At 42.2% G+C, this 20,661-nt stretch overlaps 1 protein-coding gene across 7 annotated transcripts in view; it reads left to right on the top strand.

Moving 5' to 3' along the window:
- The window catches only part of ppm1lb (protein phosphatase, Mg2+/Mn2+ dependent, 1Lb), a 71,281-nt gene that overhangs the window by 32,137 nt on the left and 18,483 nt on the right, over nt 1–20,661 (top strand). The window contains exon 1 of one of the 7 annotated variants that reach the window (XM_061782970.1): nt 19,435–19,851. The exons of the other annotated variants lie outside the window; for them this stretch is intronic. The gene's annotated coding sequence lies outside the window, so the exon portion shown is untranslated. Of the gene's footprint in view, nt 1–19,434; nt 19,852–20,661 lie in introns of those variants that run through there. 7 annotated transcript variants of the gene reach the window in all.

Raw genomic sequence — 20,661 nt, 5'->3', positions numbered from 1 at the left:
AAACATGTGAACTATGAATTAAAATTGTCCATGCATTCCTGCGTCCCGGACGGTTTTCTGCCGAGAGACCTGCAATCAGGTCATTTGAATTTCTCGAGCATTATCTACGTCACTGGCGAAGCGCTCCGCCTTCCCTTTCCGCTCCCAAACAAGCGCTGTCAACATAACAAACACGTGTGCTCTCACAAGTGGGTCTTCTATACGGAGGCAACCAATCAGAGGAAAGGGGGCGTTTTTGGCCAAATATGGACAAAGCAGATACAAAACTGGGTCAAACACAAGTAGCTGTAATAGGGGCCTTTTCTGGACACTCTTATGACAAAACCAAGGTGTTTTTTGAAATGAAAGTGACACTTTTATAGTAAGTCCATGTTAGAGAGTCACTCTATGGAGGTCTAAATAGCCAAAATATGGGACCTTTAAAGATGCTCCTGACCTCCACAGCAACTTCTATCGGTGAAAGGCACCAGAGTCAACTTTAACTTTAAGTGGCCTTAAAGAAGAGTTTTCAGTCAGAGGCTGAAGGTTCAGAGTGCTGAGTTAGATAGTCTCTTACGGTCGAGCGGAGGCCTTTTTTCTGCTTTTTTTCTCAGAAGGCTGTCAGACTGAAAGCCAGGGCACCTACGCTTTCCTCCCCCGAAAGAACATGACATTTTTTTCCACCTCTTTGCTCTGTTTTAAATCTTCTCCTTCGCACACACACACACGGCTCTCTGTCTCCGTTGTCCTTTCTTCACAGCAACTGTCTGCTTTCTCTCCTTCTTTCTTCCTCCAATAGTTCCCGCACTCTTCAACTCTTCTTCATAACTACTTATTTTCCTCTTTCTGATACCCCACTGAGCCAAAAGCTGTACCCATGCAAGATATGTGCAATATAGATTCCTGCCACAAAGACGCCACGACAAAATGTTTTGCAATGACTATCCCGAAAACACTATTTTTCAAATAAATCATTCTGAATTACATTTTACTTTTTATAATATCCTAAATTCTTGTGAGAACAGGCTTTTTAGTGTAGCTAGATTTACAGTATGTATCTGCCCTGCTAAATGTGTGTCCCCCTTAGCTTTTTATCTCTCTGCAGTTTGCCTGACGTCCTTATCACTGCCTTGAAATATTAATGAGTTTTCTGCCTCCTGTCCTGAGGGGACTCTGTGACTTTTACAGTACTTATTATACTGCCGATTCGCAACCAACATGTCTTCTAGAGATGACACACGTTCAGTAGGCGTGTACCTTTCCATTCTTCAGACTGACTTGTAGACAGGACACATTAGTCAAGTAATGTAATGTTGGAGCAGGGCGTGTCCTGCCTAGAGACAATGTGGGAATCCTAATAACCCATCATAAGCTTTCTATAGATCTACAAAGACACAATGTAGCTCCTTCTGACCTTCTCTGTACTTCTCCATCAACACCCTCAAGGCAAATAATGCATCTGTGGTACTCTTCCAAGGCATGAATCAATACTGTTGCTTGCAAATACTCACTTTTGTCCTGAGTCTAGCCTCCATTACTCTTTCCGATAACTTCATTGTGTGGCTCATCAACTTTATTCCTCTATTGTTCCCACAGCTCTGCACATTACCCTTGTTCTTAAAAATTGGCACCAGCACACTTTTCCTCCACTCCACAGGCATCTTCTCACTCGCTAGAATTCTGTTCAACAAGCTGGTCAGAAACTCAACAGCCACCTCTCCTAGATGCTTCCATACCTCCACAGGTATGTCATCATGAACAACTGCCTTTCCATTTTTCAACCTCTTTAGTGCCTTTCTAACTCCCCCCTTACTAATCATTGCTACTTCCTGGTCCCACCACACTTACCTCTTCTCTTCTTCCATCTCTCTCATTTTCCTCATTTATTAAATCCTCAAAATATTCTTTCCATCTATCCAGACCTTTACTGCCACCAGTCAACACATTTCCATCTCTATCCTTAATCACCCTAACCTGCTGCACATCCTTCCCATCTCTATCCCTCTGTCTGGTCAATCTTTTTCTCTTTCTTTAGTGTCGAACTTGGCATACATATCATTGTATGCCTCTTGTTTGACCTTTGCCACTTTTACCTTCACACTACGTTACATCTCCATGTATTCCTTTCTCCGTTCCTCAGTCCTCTGTGTCCCACTTCTTCTTAGCTAACCTCTTGTATGATGTCCTGTACTTTGAGATTCCACCACCAAGTCTCCTTCTCCCCTTTCCTACCAGAAAATACACCAAGTAATATCGTGCCTGTCTCTCTGATCACCTTGGCTGTAGAGGTCCAGTCTTCTGGAAGCTCCTCCTGTCCACCAAGAGCCTGTTTCACCGCTTCTCAAAAAAACGCACAACACTCTTCATTTCTCAGCTTCCACAACATGGTTCTCTGCTCTGCCTTTGTCTTCTTAATATTCCTCCCCACCACCGGAGTCATCTTCGACACCACCGTCCTCTGCTCTCTAGCCACACTCTCCCCTACCACTACCTTTGAGCCAGTAACCGCCTTCAGATTACATCGTCAGCACAAGATGTAATCCACCTGCGTGCTTCTGCCTCTGCTCAATTCATACACAATTAATCACTGAGTCTGCATGTAACATGACTCACAAATACACACACACACACATATATTTATATATATATCGTGATATTTTTACCTGTAGTAGGTGAGTCAGTCTTACATTGTTTGGTGTATCCTATTACTTATTGTGTTTGTCTTGATGTCTAAACAATCTAACAAAGAGCGGAGACAGGCAGTTGGTAATTATTACAGTGATAAATGCAGCACAGGTCCTAAGAGTGACAGTGAGCAAAAAGATGGTTGTTTGAGGGAGAAAGCTTGTTGTCAATAGAATACATCCATCCATTTTCTGAGCCGCTTCTCCTCACTAGGGTCACGGGCGTGCTGGAGCCTATCCCAGCTGTCATCGGGCAGGAGGCGGGGTACACCCTGAACTGGTTTCCAGCCAATCGCAGGGCACATACTAACAAACAACCATTCGCACTCACATTCACACCTACGGGCAATTTAGAGTCTCCAATTAATGCATGTTTTTGGGATGTGGGAGGAAACCGGAATGCCCGGAGAAAACCCACGCAGGTACGGGGAGAACATGCAAACTCCACACAGAACTGTGAGGCTGACGCTCTAACCAGTCGGCCACCGTGCCGCTCAATAGAGAACAGTTTAACTGAAATTATAATTAAAGAAAATATACGTATCTATTCTGATTAGGGTAACTTAGTGCTTTAAATTAAGAAACGCTTCATAATGCGCCACACATTTTCAATGGGAGACAGGTCTGGACTGCAGGCAGGCCAGTTTAGTACCCGCACTCTTTTACTACGAAGCCACGCTGTTGTAACACGTGCAGAATGTGGTTTGGCATTGTCTTGCTAAAATAAGCAGGGGCGTCCATGAAAAAGACGTTGCTTGGATGGCAGCATATGTTTCTCCAAAACCTGTATGTACCTTTCAGCATTAATGGTGCCTTCACAGATGTGTAAGTTACCCATGCCATTGGCACTAACACAGCCCCATACCATCACAGATGCTGGCTTTTGAACTTTGCGTCCATAACAGTCCGGATGGTTCTTTTCCTCTTTGGCCCGGAGGACATGACGTGCACAATTTCCAAAAACAATTTGAAATGTGGACTCGTCGGACCACAGAACACTTTTCCACTTTGCATCAGTCCATCTTAGATGAGCTCGGGCCCAGAGAAGCCGGCGGCGTTTCTGGGTGTTGTTGATAAATGGCTTTTGCTTGGCATAGTAGAGTTTCAAGTTGCACTTACGGATGTAACGCCGAACTGTATTTACTGACATTGGTTTTCTGAAGTGTTCCTGAGCCCACGTGGTGATATCCTTTACACATTGATGTCGGTTTTTGATGCAGTGCCGCCTGAGGGATCGAAGGTCACGGGCATTCAATGTTGGTTTTCGGCCTTGCCGCATACACGCAGTGATTTCTCCAGATTCTCTGAGCCTTTTGATGATATTATTATACCGAAGATGAAATCCCTAAATTCCTTGCAATTATACGTTGAGGAACATTGTCCTTAAACTGTTCGACTATTTTCTCACGCACTTGCTCACAAAGAGGTGAACCTCGCCCCATATTTTCTTGTGAATGACTGAGCAATTCAGGGAAGCTCCTTTTATACCCAATCATGGCACCCACCTGTTCCCAATTAGCCTGTTCACCTGTGGGATGTTCCAAACAGGTGTTTGATGAGCATTCCTCAACTTTTTCAGTCTTTTTTGCCAACTGTCCCAGCTTTTTTGGAACGTGTTGCAGCCATAAAACTCTAAGTTAATGATTATTTTCTAAAAACAATAAAGTTTGTCAGTTTGAACATTAAATATGTTGTCTTTGTAGTGTATTCAATTAAATATAGGTTGAACATGATCTGCAAATTATTGTATTCTGTTCTTATTTATGTTTAACACAACATCCCAACTTCATTGGAATTGGGGTTGTAAAAGAGTTGTTGTGTCAAGGAAGCCAGCTGTATGGAGATGAGAGTGGCCATGGGAGGATGGACATAGGAAGGAGGGAATGGAGTACAGGAAGCTGTCGACTCAGAATGGGCAAGGCAACACTTGGCAGCATGGTGTGGCAGTGTGTCTTGTTGTGGCGAGAGCCTTTCACAAAGTTCCGTCTGTTTTTATGTACCCCCCCGCCCCCTCCCCAAACATACCCACACACACAAAATGGTTGTGCAGCAACTAATTACAGTTTGTAGGCTCGGTGCCAGGAAAACTACAACACACAAGCTTTTTCCAGTTTCTCGTTTGCAGGCGACGTAGAAACTCCACAGCTAATATTTTTAGCTAGCAGTTGAAGAAAAGTAATGCATTCTTCTTGACTGGTTACAGAGATCCTTTTACACTTGCAACTATGTGAGTCCCAAGATGCAGATGTCTGGAAACGATGAGTGCCAGCCCTGGAACAACAATGAGTCCCTGCAATTTATCGTCATGGAATACAGATACAGTATTCCTATACTATATCACGGTTCTTGCTTCCCTCTATATTGCTGATTTTTATTATAGTTGCTAGTCTATTTTTTATACGATTTGTACAATATTTTTGTGTTATACATTGCTCTCTCTCTGCTCCATACCGGCTCACCGTCAGAAAACTTAGCTTTGGGTATGCCTACTATGCTAGTGTGTGCATTTGAAAACCATTAGAGGATGTTCAGTACAAGCCTCAAAGGAAAAGGTCAGTGAGTGGGAACAAAAAAAAAAACTAAATGTGTGCATTTACCTTCATACCCACCTTGCTTTTTGCCCTCCACAGCCATGCAAAGCATTGTTGTGTCATAAAACACTTTGACAATAGAGATTGGTAATTGTTAATAGAGGAACATGTTAATTTTGACACTTAATATTATTTAATACTCCAATACTATTTCTCTGGTGTTCATCCACTTGCCAAGCTGACATTCAGATTTAAAAAGAAGACACAGCTTTTTTCATCTAAATGGAGGCGCTAGAAGGGCTTAGATGGAGCCACGTGCCGTATGTACAGTATTTTAAGCAAAGCTTATGGTTTTCATGTGAGTGAGTGATACGCTTTCACAGCATGGGTGCGCATTCCGCTCGCAGCAGAGCGGTGACAAATGCAAATTGATATTTCACATCAGAGGAACGTTAAACGTGTGAGGCAAGAGCACAAGTGCGTACGTGGGAGTGAGAGCTGCAACGCGGAGGCAATGAGCCAGGTTTATCACGCTGACGATGTTGGAGAGTGCAGTGGTGATGAATACCGTGCGATAGAGCTCTTGAATCGTCTCATCAGCTGCACTTTCATAGCTTCCTGCCCACGTAACACACAGAGACAGGCCGTACTGCCTCTCTAATGATGACAACAAAAGTCCACTTATAATGTGGCCTATTGGCGAAATGCAGCTTCAGCCTTGAAACTGTTTTTTGTCATATATTGTCTTTTGGAAGCCACAAGAATTTGGTGGTGTATCTTATAGTGTAGTAGTGTTTAGCACATCTGCCTCACAGGTGAGAGGTCTCTGGTTGGAATCTTGGCTCCTTGTGTTTGCGTGGGTTTTCTTCGGGTGCTCTGGCTTCATCCTACTCTGCAAAAACATGCAAAATAAGTTAATTCAAGACTAAATAGCCCATAGGTGTGAATTTGATTATAAATGGTTGTTTGTTTGTGATTGGTTTGGCGACCAGTCCAGGGTGTACCCTACCTCTCGCCCAAAGTCACTAATAAGGACATGCGCTATTCGAAATGGCTTGGACTCGAGTCATGAATAGCAATACCAGCCCATTGACTTGCCACTTTTACCAAAGTATTGAGAAACAAACACTCTGCAGCTATCAATAGCTCAAAATGCCAATGTTTAATTTATTACAGGAATTCCAGAATGATGTAACCCTTAAATTGATGCTCTCACCGAATATCATTCAAGTGAAAATGTCTCACCATGCTAAAGCTTCTTCATTCATTTTCCGTACGGCTTATCATCACTAGGGTTGTGGGCGTGCTGGAGCCTATCCCAGCTATCTTTGGGCGAGAGGCGGGGTACAGTCTGAACTGGTCGCCAGCCAAACGCAGGGCACATAAAAACAAACAACCATTTACAGTCACGGGCAGAGTCTTCAAATAAACTACCATGCATGTTTTTGGGATGTGACAGTGGGAGGAAACTGGAGTACCCAGAGAAAACCCACACAGGCACAGGGAGAACATGCAAACTCCACATTTGAACGCAAGTTCTCAGAATTTTGAGACAGATGTGCAAATCAGTCATCTACCGTGCCACTGCTAAAGCTTAATTAAAACTTATTTCTTTCAGTTAACACCCTGTTGGGTAGATTTAAGTAGAGGAATTGACAAGGAGGTCACTCTTTGAGACACTACCTAAAGTAATGGTTTTATTAAAAAAAAAAAAAAAAAGTTCAGTGCAACATAAATCAAAAATAAATGTGGCAGTTACATAAGGTACACATTCCACGAAGTACTGGTAACATATACAGAAATGACAACGACCATTAATGTAACAATAAGGATATTAATTATTGCAAAAAACAAACAAACAAAAAACATTGCATTGCAATTTGACGTCACACATAATCGTTTTCGATAGAATTAGCAGCTAGCTTTATGAGCGATCACGCAAATAGTTACATGGCGGCCTGGCCGTGCGCTGTCTGTGCTTCCTGTTCATTACAGTCTGGTTTAGTCAGTGTAGTGTTCTCAAGAATCAGTCTTGTAGTTCTTATTTTTTTATTCACTTTATCTACCGATCAGCACACAGCTATCATCTATTTGACATGAAGCTACAGTCTTCTTCTGTCTTTTTTTTCTTCGCCTCTTTTTGAGGTAATATTTTTACGAAGTGCCCCCTAGTGTTGTGGCTGTGAAAAATTGTGCCTTTACACCAAGATGACAAACTTGTTCTTTTTTTTTTTTTAAATTAATGCCTTGTTTTTTATAGTCACAAGAAATGTGAAGTTTAAACTGAAATATATTTATAAATTTGTGTTTTATTTATTTGTATTTGTGTTTAACATTGCTTCACTAAAAATATTTGGAGACAAGAAAATGCAGTTTCCTGCTATATGCACAATGTGAATTTAAGAAAAATACTGTTGGTCATCTAAAAGAGGAAGCAATTGGTTGTTCATTATTAAGTGAAATGTTTAATTTTCTCGTGTATTCAAAATTGCTCTTTAACCAAACAAAAATGTATCTGATTACTTGATTATTTGTTAGAATCGTCAGTAGGATACTTGATTACTAAGTACAGCACTACTGGATGCAAATTCTCATTTGTGACATGTCTGTTTAATGTAACTTCATAAATAAAGTGAGGAAAAAGTAAGTCATAGCATAGCACTGTGATTTCCAAACTGTATGGAGCCAAGGCACATATTTTACAAGTGAAAAATCTCACGGCACACCAACAAACAAAAATGTCACAAAAAGTGGAGACATTAATTACTGTAAGTACTTCCTGTCATCTAATAGAAGGGCTTTGAAGGTGCAAACATTTTGATCAGCCTTCTAGTTTTCTTATAAACGTTCAATGCCCTTGTTTATCAAATTTATAAATTAATATCCATCCATCCATTTTCTACACCGCTTATCCTCACTAAGGTGGTGGTTATGCTGGAGCCTATCCCAGCTAACTGTGGGCAGGAGGTGGGGCATACCCTGAACTGGTTACCAGAGCGCAGGTGGAGCCAGGCTTGAGAAGTGACACATGGAACGTCGGGGGAATTTTGAGAGATTGTGGAAGTTTTAGCTACACAGATGTGGGATTGATGATTCTGGTGATAGGGAAGGGACCAATAAAGCGGGGAGTGAGTTTACGGGATTTGGTTAGAGCCAAACCATCTGACCCACCTTGTACTCAGGCGTGGGAGAGCGATGAAGATCCGTCAGCCGCTTATTCTTCTCGGCAGACCGCGTCAGAGCCGCCCTGACGTCCTTCCATACTGACTGGACCCGTCGCAGGTGATCCCTCACCGCGGGAACCGCCACCGTATCCTCCTGTTCCTTAAACAACGGAGGTTACAAACCGCAGCATGCCATGAAAGGAGACATACCTGTGCCAGAGCTGGTGAGGGAGTTGTGGGCATATTCAAGCCACGGGAGAAAGATGCTCCAGGAGGCGGGATTGCGTGCAGCAACGCAGCGAAGAGCCGACTCCAGATTCTGATTTTCCCGTTCCATCTGGCCGTTGGATTGTGGATGGTAACCAGAAGACAGCTGCTGCAACCACCACCTTACAGAACTGCTTCCATACCTGGGAGGAGAACTGAGGACCTCGGTCCGAGACAATGTCAATGGAGATACAATGGTGTTTAAATACATGAAGGACTAGGAGATTAGCGGTTTCAAAAGAAGAGGGTAATTTGGGGAGGGGTATGTAATTGCCACACTTGGAGAAACGATCTTCAGAGGGGGGTAAACCGATGACGAAGTCCAAGGCAATGTGGGACCAAGGGCGGCTCGGGATGGGTAAGGGGGGCAGCAGACCAGCTGGGGGTTGATGCGAAGCTTTTCCTCTGGCACAGACGGAGCAAGCTTGGACGAACTCTTGCCCCAACGAAGCAGGAGAAGGGGAGGATGGTTTCATGCTCAGCAGGGTTGTAGGGGGGTGATTACATGCGGGAAAGGCTGTCAGGCTTGCTGTTGCGGGAACCAGGATGGAAGGAGAGACACCCAAGCTCCAAAACAGGAACTACAAGGATAGCTCATGACACCATGCATGTTTTTGGGATGTGGGAGGAAACCGGAGTACCCGGAGAAAACCCACGCAGGCACGGGCAGAACATGCAAACTCCACACAGGCGAGGCTGGATTTGAACCCGGGTCCTCAGAACTGTGAGGCGGATGTGCTAACCAATCGATCACCGTGCTGTCCCTAAATGAATATGGATTTAAAAATATATTAACTAAATAAATATTCTATACATATTGCCGTGTAACTTTACTTTATGCACCAAATGATATATTCCGATTAAATTCTCAATTAAAAAAAACATTTTTTAAGCCCCTTGTTGGTAATGGATAATTGAGGATCGGCTGAGGCCTTTTTGTGTAATGACACAGTCTGATTGTTGGTTGCTGGCCTCCATTTTGTGCGCAACAGGAAGTCAGTCGCATAAATCAGTCGACTGAAGTTTTCTGATTTTAACACAGCCCATGGCTGTTTGTTTGAAGTCACGACTGACTGAAATAAGAGCGTATGTGCATGTAAAAGCTTCCAAAGTGGAGCTTTTCAAGTATTATACTGATTAAAGACAAATTGAATTAATCTATCAGGAAATCCTTTATACGGATTATCCGACCGGGAAATGATTGATAAGGGCCTTCAAATCTCGGCAGGGGAGAGGGGAAGATGCATCGCCTCTCAGGTGATCAAATCAAAATCAAATCTTGCTAACAGTTTGAAAACTTTCATACTCTACCTTTAACTTATCAGTACAATGCATTTGCATTTAATCTTTAATAACTGTGTTTTTTCAGCATTTATTGGGCACAATTTTTATTTAACTTATACATGCAATACAACTGAATCATTATGTGCAGTTTTTCTATCTTCGAGGACAGTGTTAATATTCAAACTGTGCATAAAGTTACAGTGGTTTACAATAATAAAATGTGCTTCAAGAGTCAAAGCCCTGCCTCATTTTTGACTTGCATAAGGTATTGGAGCATTCACTATAGATTTTTTTATTCTTATTATTTTGAGTGGAAAACCTTTGCCTTCTGCCTTTAAATGTCACTCTATTGCACGGCTAATGCAATTTCATGTAAAACGGGCCAGTTCAGGAAAATGTCTTCAGATCGAGTTCCGTTAATATTTAAACATAGCAAGCAGTTGCATTTAAATTTGTCATCTCAAAAAAAGGCCATAGTATTCCAACAGTATTCATTATTTTCCGAACTGAACGGAAACCATCTTAAATACAAAATAAACATGCTTGTGCTTGCAAATAAAGTGTGAAAATTAAATGAACATCTGAACAGTAAGTAAAAAGACAAGTGTTTGTTAAGATATGTAAAAATAGGTGGGTTTCCCAGGGTCAGTGTTCTTTTCTTGGTGATAGGACACTTAACTAACAGCTCAAAAACCCATCTGTTTATAAAAGAATGTCCCTTAATACGAGTGTCAGATGCAGCAAAATAAGAAAACATAATAGCAATACCAGCAACACGAGCAGCAGCTTTTCCGCTCATACTTTCATAAGTTGCATTTCAAGCCCTTTTTAAAAAAAAATTGGACTAAGAGTGAAAATAAGCAGCGTGTGTCTCCTTCACACACATACACACATCATACAAGGGATGTACTGTATATAAATAGATCAGAGGTGGGAGTTGGGATCCAAAGAACAAGTGCAGTTCTAATAGATGCCAAAGGACAAGCCTGTGGAGACCTAATGCATTTATAGTATATTTGATGATTAGTCCTCCTATCACTCTTTTTTTTCCCAATTTGACTCCAGATATTCCCATTTTTTTTGCTTGACTTTTCCTAAAATTCCCTTTTCATATATTTTTTTGTGAGCTGTTGGTTGTTAAGTGGTAATGCAGTATTACGAGCCTCTAGTGTTTGCTTTGGCGTGTGCACTGTCCTTAACACAAGTGTTGTATTTATATATCTATGAAGTGCTCAGCCGTCGGCCCTGAAAATAAGTCGTCATCTGTTCCTTTAGGAAAATTGCCAGAGTGCAATAATTGAGTTCAGTCTGTGAGACGGAACAGATCAAACTCATTTCTGGTTTTAGCACCATGCATTGACATTATGTAGACTGCCACCTTTGTGTTCCATATGTTATGCGTGATGAACAGTTTATTTTTTTCTAGTGAGACAGTAATGCATTATTGATGCATGTCTAATCAAGTCGATTGAGAACGGCAATGATTCACAGGCCGCAATACGCAATCATTAAAGCATTTCTCAGTACAGTGGTGCCTTGAGATCCATATGGTGTTTGTATGGTTGCAGTGAACTCAACTCACATCACAAGCATCAGTTTATCAGATAATGAACAATTTTTCAAAAAAGGCTTCAAGCTGTTTATTGCCACTGCCAGTTGATGTTTACGTTCAAACTAAACATAAAACAAAGAGAATTACACATCGTGTATTTGAAACAACCACATAGCTTTGCCTTAAAGGCTGTTTATCTTATTGAGTCAGCTGTGAAACTCTTCCTCGTTTGTGTCTCTAAATTGTATTATGCTGCCCCTAAGTGGCCAACACCCACACCAGAAGGAGCAGCACTCTGTCCATTGCATTGAGGCAAAAATGCAGCAAAAACTGTTGAATTATTTTATTTTTTAATGAAGTACATAGAGGCAGCCGACTGGTTAGAGCGTCAGCCTCACAGTTCTGAGGAGCGGGGTTCAATCCCCGGCCCCGCCTGTGTGGAGTTTGCAAGTTCTCCCCGTGCCTTTCGTGGGTTTTCTCCGGGCACTCTGGTTTCCTCCCACATCCCAAAAACATGCATGAATTGGAGACTCTAAATTGCCCCTAGGTGTGCATGTGACTGCGAATGGTGGTTTGTTTGTATGTGCCCTGCGATTGGCTGGCAACCAGTTCAGGGTGTACCCCACCTCCTGCCCGATGTTAGCTGGGATAGGCTCCAGCACGCCCGCGACCCTAGTGAGGAGAAGCGGCTCAAAAAATGGATGGATGGATGGATGGATGGATGGATGAAGTACATAGAGTGCTATTATTCTTGTTCAAAAACACATTACCAAAATGCATTTTTTTTTTTGGAAGGCTGGAACCAATTAATGGCATTTCCAGTAATTTCAATAGGGACAGATGATTTGAGATACAATTTATACCTCCATGTCAAGGCACCACTGTTATCAATACTGATTAATTATCTCAAACTAAAAAATTTTTTATTCACAATAACATAATACACTTGTTCGGTTGATCTTTTTAGCTTGTTAGGTTCGGTCTGCATTATTTTATCATCAAACACAAATTATAGGTTGTTTTTAACTGTGCACTATATTGTTAAGGCTATATTAGATTATTTTCCAGTAGCATGACTACAGCAACACCTTTGCTATTCAAGTTAACCCACTGTTCTCTAGAAACTAGGTATAACTCATTCTAATACTGCACTGTCGACGCTGATGTGATAGTCTTTCTTGAAGGTGAGGCTATTGTAAGCTATGCATCAACCACAAGGCCTCCCCCCCATGGACCATTATGGTTTAATCTGAGTTTTCACCTCCTGTAATAGACCAGCTGTCACAGGAAGGACACGCAGTGAGGTCTTACTTCTAACGTGTGTGTATTGCAGTGTGGAGACTAATTGCTGCAGGAACTGTTCAATGGCCGAATGCCCCTCTATAATAGTACCCTTCACTCTATTAGTAAAGAACCTTTTCTGTGTGCCTGTGATTGTGGTTCACTGCTGAAAGATCTAGTAACTTTTCACGTCTTGTCAGCCAACATACGTTTGAGTAAACTTGGAATGAGATTTCATTGCGGAAGTGGGGCAGAGGTTCGGCAAATAGGTGACTTATGGCAGAAGTAACCATAGTGACTAGATATTTCTCATCATGATGGTCATACACGTTCCGTTCTTTAAAAGTCAGCTGGCGTTGTTTAACCAAGAGATGGCTGTAAAGGTAGTAGGAACTGTAACTTTAATGGGATTCTGTTCAATTGAACAGTCCAGATCGACTTTTATAGGCCTGACTCCTCGCTCTGATACTGCGAGCCACATGAAATAAATGTCCTCTTCCTCCTTGATACTGTCAGCTTTACATCAGTGTTGGCTGTTACATGCAGCTTCTGAAATACACTGTAACAGCTTTAATTTTTTATATTGTCTTTGGACTCCGATATGTTCAGTGAGATCTCTAAATTCGCAGGCCCCTGAAGTCGTATTATCTGATTGGTGTTCAAGCAGAACCAAATAGGATGGTCTCCAGATGTGTGTTTGGAGAATATACTGTAGCATTAGACGATGAAATAAGGATGAGCGGTGATCAATCAGCAATGTCTTTTTTGTGTGAAAATGAATGGCATATATCAGCCGTAAGTACACCAAAAACCACCAAAAACCCAGCCAATGTTTCACTCAACCCTTCATTCCACAGACACGCCAGCACACTTTTCCTCCTTCCAGTGGGCCCATCCCCCGACTCACTTATCCAATCACAAATCACATCACATACAGTCAGAGTTTAGGGAAAACTGTAGCGGGAGTCCATGTAAGACTGTCCGTACCAGGGTTGCTAAGCATTGTCTCCTGTGATTTTAAAATGTTTTTTTTTATTATGTAGTAGTACTGTAGTGTTACGTGATGTAGAGTTAGAGTTATACAATTAGGACCGTCTGCGAGGCGGTGAAGGTATATGAATGTGATTGGATGAGCAAGTGTCTGAATGTAATTTGATTAGGAGGGAATGTACTGGCGGGGGACGTGAGCATGTATTTGGAAGCTGAAGGCAAATAGATGCGCAGCAAGGTGATAACTTAAACAATACATCAATTAGTCAACGTTAACCTCTCACGTCAACTAGAAAAAAGTTATTCAACCCCTAGCCACCACAGGAAGTTGGACCCACACCGCTCTCACAATTAAGGACCACAGTGCTCAGTCATTCTGGTTTCTTAAGCCCCTTTTACTATGCTTGATAAAGCTGTGATTCGCCCCCCCCCCCCCCCCCCCAAAAAAAAAACCACCACCACCACCATTTTGTCCTACATCACTGTTCTGCATTGTCAATATGGGAGGTTACTGTCAGAGGTAATACCGCCGCTGTATAAAAAGGGAATGACAGAAAGCCAGGAAAGGGGTGTGAAGTTTCACACACTCACTTCTCTCCCCCGGTTCCTGCAATATCCTGCCTTAGCTGCTTTTATGGGTTCCCTGTCGGTTCATTGAGTCCAATTAGGCATGCGGTTGGTCATTGAGTACAAGCGACTCTGTCTTGGCTGCGCGGAACAACATGACAAAGTCAAAAATAAGTAGGTTCTAGAGGTTGCACTGTGTTTATATATACATGCATGTGTATCTGTGCTTCCCTGCTCAGTTGGCATCTCATTTGAAGCTCACAGCACCACAACTGTTGCTGCATCCCCCTGTAAGCCCTCCATCCCAAAGCCCATCTGTGCTCTGTTTGTTGCGCTTTTCTATGAGATTTAATGTTTGGGTGAGCAAAATTTAAGGATGCCAGGGTGAGATTTGTGCGTGAGAACACACGGGGATGTTTGCAAGACCAAACAAACATTTCCATCCTGGAGTAAGGCAAGTTTTTTTTGTTTTTGTTTTTGTTTTTCCAAGTCAAATTACTTTTCATCCCTGAGACAGGCGAATGCTCCATACAGGTTCTTGTTGGCTGGTGTTGAAGGACCTTGAAACCTGACCCAGGTTAAGAAGATTGGTACGATTTGTTCTTTCACCGTCATGTCTACATTTTCTGTCTGGGATAATGTTTGCTCAACAGCAGCAGACAAAATACAACATGTAGGAGCCGCAAACGCCACAGAATAACAACCTTCGCAAAATCTTCTCACATCTCCATAGCACTGGCTTGCCAAATACAAAGCTCTGGTGTAAGGTATTAAATTTAGGGCTCATTTGTCTAGTGGACACACTAATGTCAGTTCCCTCAACACCCGCCCCATTGTATTTTAAGGTTAGTTTGACTTTAGCAATTGTAGTGTCATTTTATATATCCCAACTTTTCAATTGTGAACTGGACTGGATTGACACTAAATAGTTAGATCTTCCACATTTTGAAAACAAATCTATATAAACAGCACATCCGCCTCACAGTTCTGAGGGACCCGGGTTCAAATCCGGTCTCGTCTGTGTGGAGTTTGCATGTTCTCCCCGTGCCTCCGTATTTCTCACTCGCAAGTCTTCATCTGCACTTTATTATTTCTATCTGTGCCATTGCTTTGATGGTTCATTTCAGGAGAGACCATCTGTGTCTTGTCTTTTCTCTCGTAACGATGCACTTGAGTGATACTAATGAGTGGTCCCCACATTCCCAGTTGATGTGTCCTCTTCTTTTCCCTTTTCTCCACTGATTACTTGATCTGTCGAAGCGACTGCCGGGGAAAAAAGAAAACAAAATCTTGTGTTCCTTGTAGGAAATTCCCTGAGGGTGATTCTAAATGAATGCTTGTATGACTTTTCTCATGTCTGCCAGCTTTTAGATGTGATGGATGAAAATGTTTAAGAGGCACTAGTACTTCTCTTGGGCTGGCAGTCTGGGGCAAGTGTCGTGACAGGATAGATGATGCATTGGGGGAAACAGTGCAGGTGGCTGGGTTGAGAATGTTTGTGTGTAGGTCTTTTTGCTGGTGATTGCATTGGATTGGTACATGTGTGTGTGGTTCATTGGACGTCTACTGGGAAGAAGAGTTTACAGTGTGATGCTCACGACCCTTGCACACTCACAACCCCATTTCCTATTTTGGGACTTTCACTCCCAATTTGATTATCTGCGGGGAAAATAAAAGGTTTACCCAGTAGGAATCTGTGTGCAATATTCTTACTCTGTGGTTTTATCAGTCGCCATTCTGTCACTATAATTGGCTGCATATTAGTAGTAGTAGACATTCCAACAGCTTCTTCCCTCTTGCAATCAACTTCTTAAACAGCTAACCTACAATTCCATTGCAACATGCTGCCAATTGTTTGTCTGAGTTTGCTGTCACATTTCTGTTGGGCCAATTATATATTACTCGTGCACTCACTGTAGTCTCGCCACAATGCACTATTTGCATATCTGTTGTTGACCAATACTGGCCACTCATGCCAGTAGCATCTGCTCCATTTGCACACTGATTGAGGAGTATCTGCAACATTTGCACAATCAACATTGTCCCAGATTATCGCACTACTCGCTTGAAGTCTCTGCACCCTTTGCACAATGGTCATTGCACCGGACTATTGCTATATTAGTCATTCGAACTGCTCAAAGTGCTAGAGGACTGCATCTTTTTGCACAGTTGTCAAAAAAAAAAAAAATTTGTACCGGCATTACCAGATAACTAGCAACCCTTTATTGCTCAGTGACTGTTTTTTGTCAATGTCTTTATGTCTCAAAAGTGTTCTCTGTCAATTGACTGTCTGTTGTCGTACTAGAGCGGCTCCAATTACCGGAGACAAATTCCTTGTGTGTTTTTTGGACATACTTGGCAAATAAAGATGATTCTGATTCTGATAACATAACGATTGGGGGACTGACTAGCATATTTGAGGCTAATTAATGAGCAACAGTGTTGAGTTTAGAGAGCAAGGGATGATGAGTCATACTATAGAAACCACAAACACTGAGCTCATTATGAACTACAATGGCTGTGTAGAATACAGACCGCCACCAAGATTCAAGCATTGTTCACTTAAACAGTGGAACTTCTAAGGTCATGTGACTTTGCAACTAGGGATGCACTGATACCGATATCACGTGCCAATACTGTATGTCTGTACTTGTACTCTGACTCTCAAAAGATGCTCCGATACGACGATACAGATACTATTTTGCCAGACATATATAACATATTCCTTCCAGGCAGGTGGAGTAGGGGCCATGTCACCCATGTCAGTGTGGAGATACTAATAAGGTAAACACGGATGACAATACTGTTAGCCGACTCTGCAAAACTGATGTTAAATTTTGCCCGGGCGGTGACGTAGGCAGCAGCCCCACTTGTTGCGGGGGCGGGCCCTCCAGCAAGCACTAATGTTCCTGAAAGGAAGATTGTGGGGTCTAGGCATACTTTAGCTACATAACCATTGATGCAAATGAAGGCACTCAAGTTCTTATATAGTGGGGGAGAGGCAACCTGTGTTAAATTCATCCACCCATCCATCCATCCGTTTTCCGTACGGCTTATCCTCACTAGGGTCGCGGGTATGATGGATCCTATCCCGGGTGACTTTGGGCGAGAGGCGGGGTACACCCTTGAACTGGTCTCCAGCCAATCGCAGGTGTTAAATTCAGAAAAACTAAAATGGTGAAAAACTGTTTAACACTATATATCCACAATTGAGTACTACATAGTTTTCAGTCTTTGCACGTTTTCAGCAATTATCTTTAAATATGTATAATATCTTTCGAAACAAATCTCTGAATTCACTTTACAATGTTTTTAATCACAGTCAAACCTTAAAACGGTAAAACAAGTGACAACGGCCATGGTCTGACCACTTCTGGTGTATAGTCTTTTTATTCATCTTCTCTTCTCGTGTGAACTGAGCTATATTGGGGTCTACTGGGCCTCGTGTGATGTTTTTTTCATAATTGTTTCACAAAAAAGCCACGGAAAAAAACTAAACCGACAGAATTTATACCACCATGTGAGGATGAGTTTCGACCCTGCACTGCAATTTCCAAAACCACCTACCAGTATTTACGACCGTAATTGTTTTGATTGTCTCACTGCTCTGCTACTGTAGTTATAATTCATTCTCTCCGACTGTAGTGGAGTGCAGGAAATATCTCAGCACCACTACCTAATCCGTCCCATGTGTCGAAATATGAAGTTGTCTTCTTTGTATGATGCGATCACCTCTCCTCCCCTTTCTTTTTCACTCCAATTTTAATTCAGTAAAAAATCTTGCCACCGGACCCAGGCCCAGGCTGACTTTGATTATCTGCTTGGGCGAAGGGTGTACACAATAGTGTATAGTGAAGAGCTATTTAGGTCAGGGATGAGGGACTTGATTATCCAGGCTTTATTCAGGTTGACGGGCCCATCAATTAAACTCCTCAGTAATTGGCAGTGTATAATGCACCCGAACAATGGGATTCCTGTTCTATTTATGACAGCTGAACTCTATTTATTACTTTTGCTCCTTGCATGATAATGGCAGGATGAAAGCACATCAACAGTCGGTGAGGGGTAATAATTCACATGGATTTTTTTGGGGGATGGAACATTACCACGGACACACTCAAAGGGGAGAGACAATTAGCAGTGTTTGGATGTGAGTGCAGAAAGGCAGGGCGGAGAGACAGATCTAGAGACGGGAGGCTGTAACAACTCTGACTTGAGATGCAACCAGAGAGTCTGGATGACTGTCTATCTGAAGAAGGAAAAACAGAATTACATGAATCCTCTCAAGCAATTTTCCAGTTTATAATGAAATATAGATGGATGGAGGAAAGAAGTTTTGGTATAAATAAAGGAGCAAGAAACAGGCTCAGCATTTTGAGCATCTGACACGTGGTGTTCATTTTATCTCTGTAATATGATTTCAAATCATTATAGAAGTTGAGCTGCTGCTTCGTGCATTTTTACAGACTCTCATCACATTTTAAGAACAAATGAAATACGATCGTACGTGTGACGCATGTCTGCGGTGTATTATCTGATATGTGTGCACAAAACTACCTGAACTTCGTGACCTTGGTTGAGCAGACTTGTTTTCCCGATTCCCGATGAGTCAGGGGAAGAGAGAGACAGCATTATTTGCTCCGAAACAGCTGAAGAAATGTGTCCAAAGCGTTTATCTGCTCTCACTAGAGAATGTATTGAGGAATCTCTGTCAGCTCTGTCTGTCAGTGACGAGTCTCTGTTTACTCAACGAATTTCATTTCCTTTTTTTCCATCTGTTTTTATTGGGTTCATTTGTTTTAGACAACAATTCAATCACATATGTCATAGAACCTCCAAAGTACAATAGAGGAAATGTGTGATATGACCATTTATGGAACTTAAATTCCTCATTGGAAAGTGTCTGGCTGTTCAGTACAATATGACAAATTCAATAAAATATCAATTACACACAAATGGGTTAAAAGACGGTGGGCGACTGGTTAGAGCGTCAGCCTCACAGTTCTGTGGACCCGGGTTCAAACCCCGGCCCCGCCTGTGTGGAGTTTGCATGTTCTCCCCGTGCCTGCGTGGGTTTTCTCCGGGTACTCCGGTTTCCTCCCACATCCCAAAAACGTGCATGAATTGGAGACTCTAAATTGCCCGTAGGCATGACTGTGAGTGCGAATGGTTGTTTGTTCCTATGTGCCCTGCGATTGGCTGGCAACCAGTTCAGGGTGTACCCCGCCTCCTGCCCGATGACAGCTGGGATAGGCTCCAGCACGCCCGCGACCCTAGTGAGGAGAAGCGGCTCAGAAAATGGATGGATGGCTGGGTTAAAAGACCACATAGCTGAAAGCATAATGGTGAATTTGTCATATGTGTGTGTGTTCCGGGTTTTGTCTTCCCCCCTGTTTCACACACACCTGCTCCTGTGAGCATCTTCACCACCTGTGCCTCGTTCACCCTAATTACCCCTTGTATATAACCTCGTCTCATTTCCTCTCGTTGCCAGTTCGGTGTACCTTGCCGTCGCGTTCCAGCATTCCTTGTTTCCACGTCATAGATTCACAGTAAGACTTGACCCTGTTCCGATTATCGACCTTGTCTCTTTGCCTCATGTTTTTGGATACTGTTGCCTCTCTTGGATTGCCTGCCTGTGTACCGACCTATGCCCGTCTATTAAACCTCTCTTTTTGGAAACTGTCCATTTGTTTTGGAGTCGTGCATTTTTGGGTCCTATCCTCTGTTCCGTTCATGACAGAATTACTATCATGAAAAGGGTGCCTGCCAACAAACACTGAGTAGTACTTTATTTTAGTTGTAGTTAACATCTCACTTTACATTATTTCCAATGGGAATACATTTTCTTTAGGGATGCACCAAATATCGGTATTGGTGTCGATAGGCTTTATCTGTACTTGTATTCGTAAATTTGCTCCGATGCTACGACAGCCGATGGGACTTTACCAGCATCATAGACTACACTATTCTGTCCTCCCTGAGAGTGCAGTACGCAATTTGGCAGATAGTGAACAGATCTTCAGAAAGAGTCAATGTGTGCTTGCTTCAAGCTGTTTATTGACACTTACTTTCAAAATTTACAGTAAAACTAACACAAAATAAAAAGAATTACATGTTGTATATTTAGGCAAATACATAGCTTCGGCTTACAAAAGTACGCTAGCTTCATGGTAGCACATAATACGAAGCACTATAGACGGGATAACGAATAGCATCATTGTCACAGTATAAACCTTTCAATAGTGACTATTCGAACACAAAAGGCTTAGGACATATACAGAAAGATTAAATAATACTCACCGGTATATATTCTTTCTACTGAGAAACGAGCTATATTTGCTGTGCTGCAATGTTCTTAT

This window comes from Phyllopteryx taeniolatus, chromosome 8 (genome assembly GCF_024500385.1).
Source record: "Phyllopteryx taeniolatus isolate TA_2022b chromosome 8, UOR_Ptae_1.2, whole genome shotgun sequence".
Classification (NCBI taxonomy): Eukaryota; Metazoa; Chordata; class Actinopteri; order Syngnathiformes; family Syngnathidae; genus Phyllopteryx; species Phyllopteryx taeniolatus.
This window is presented reverse-complemented; position numbering and strand designations above follow the sequence as displayed.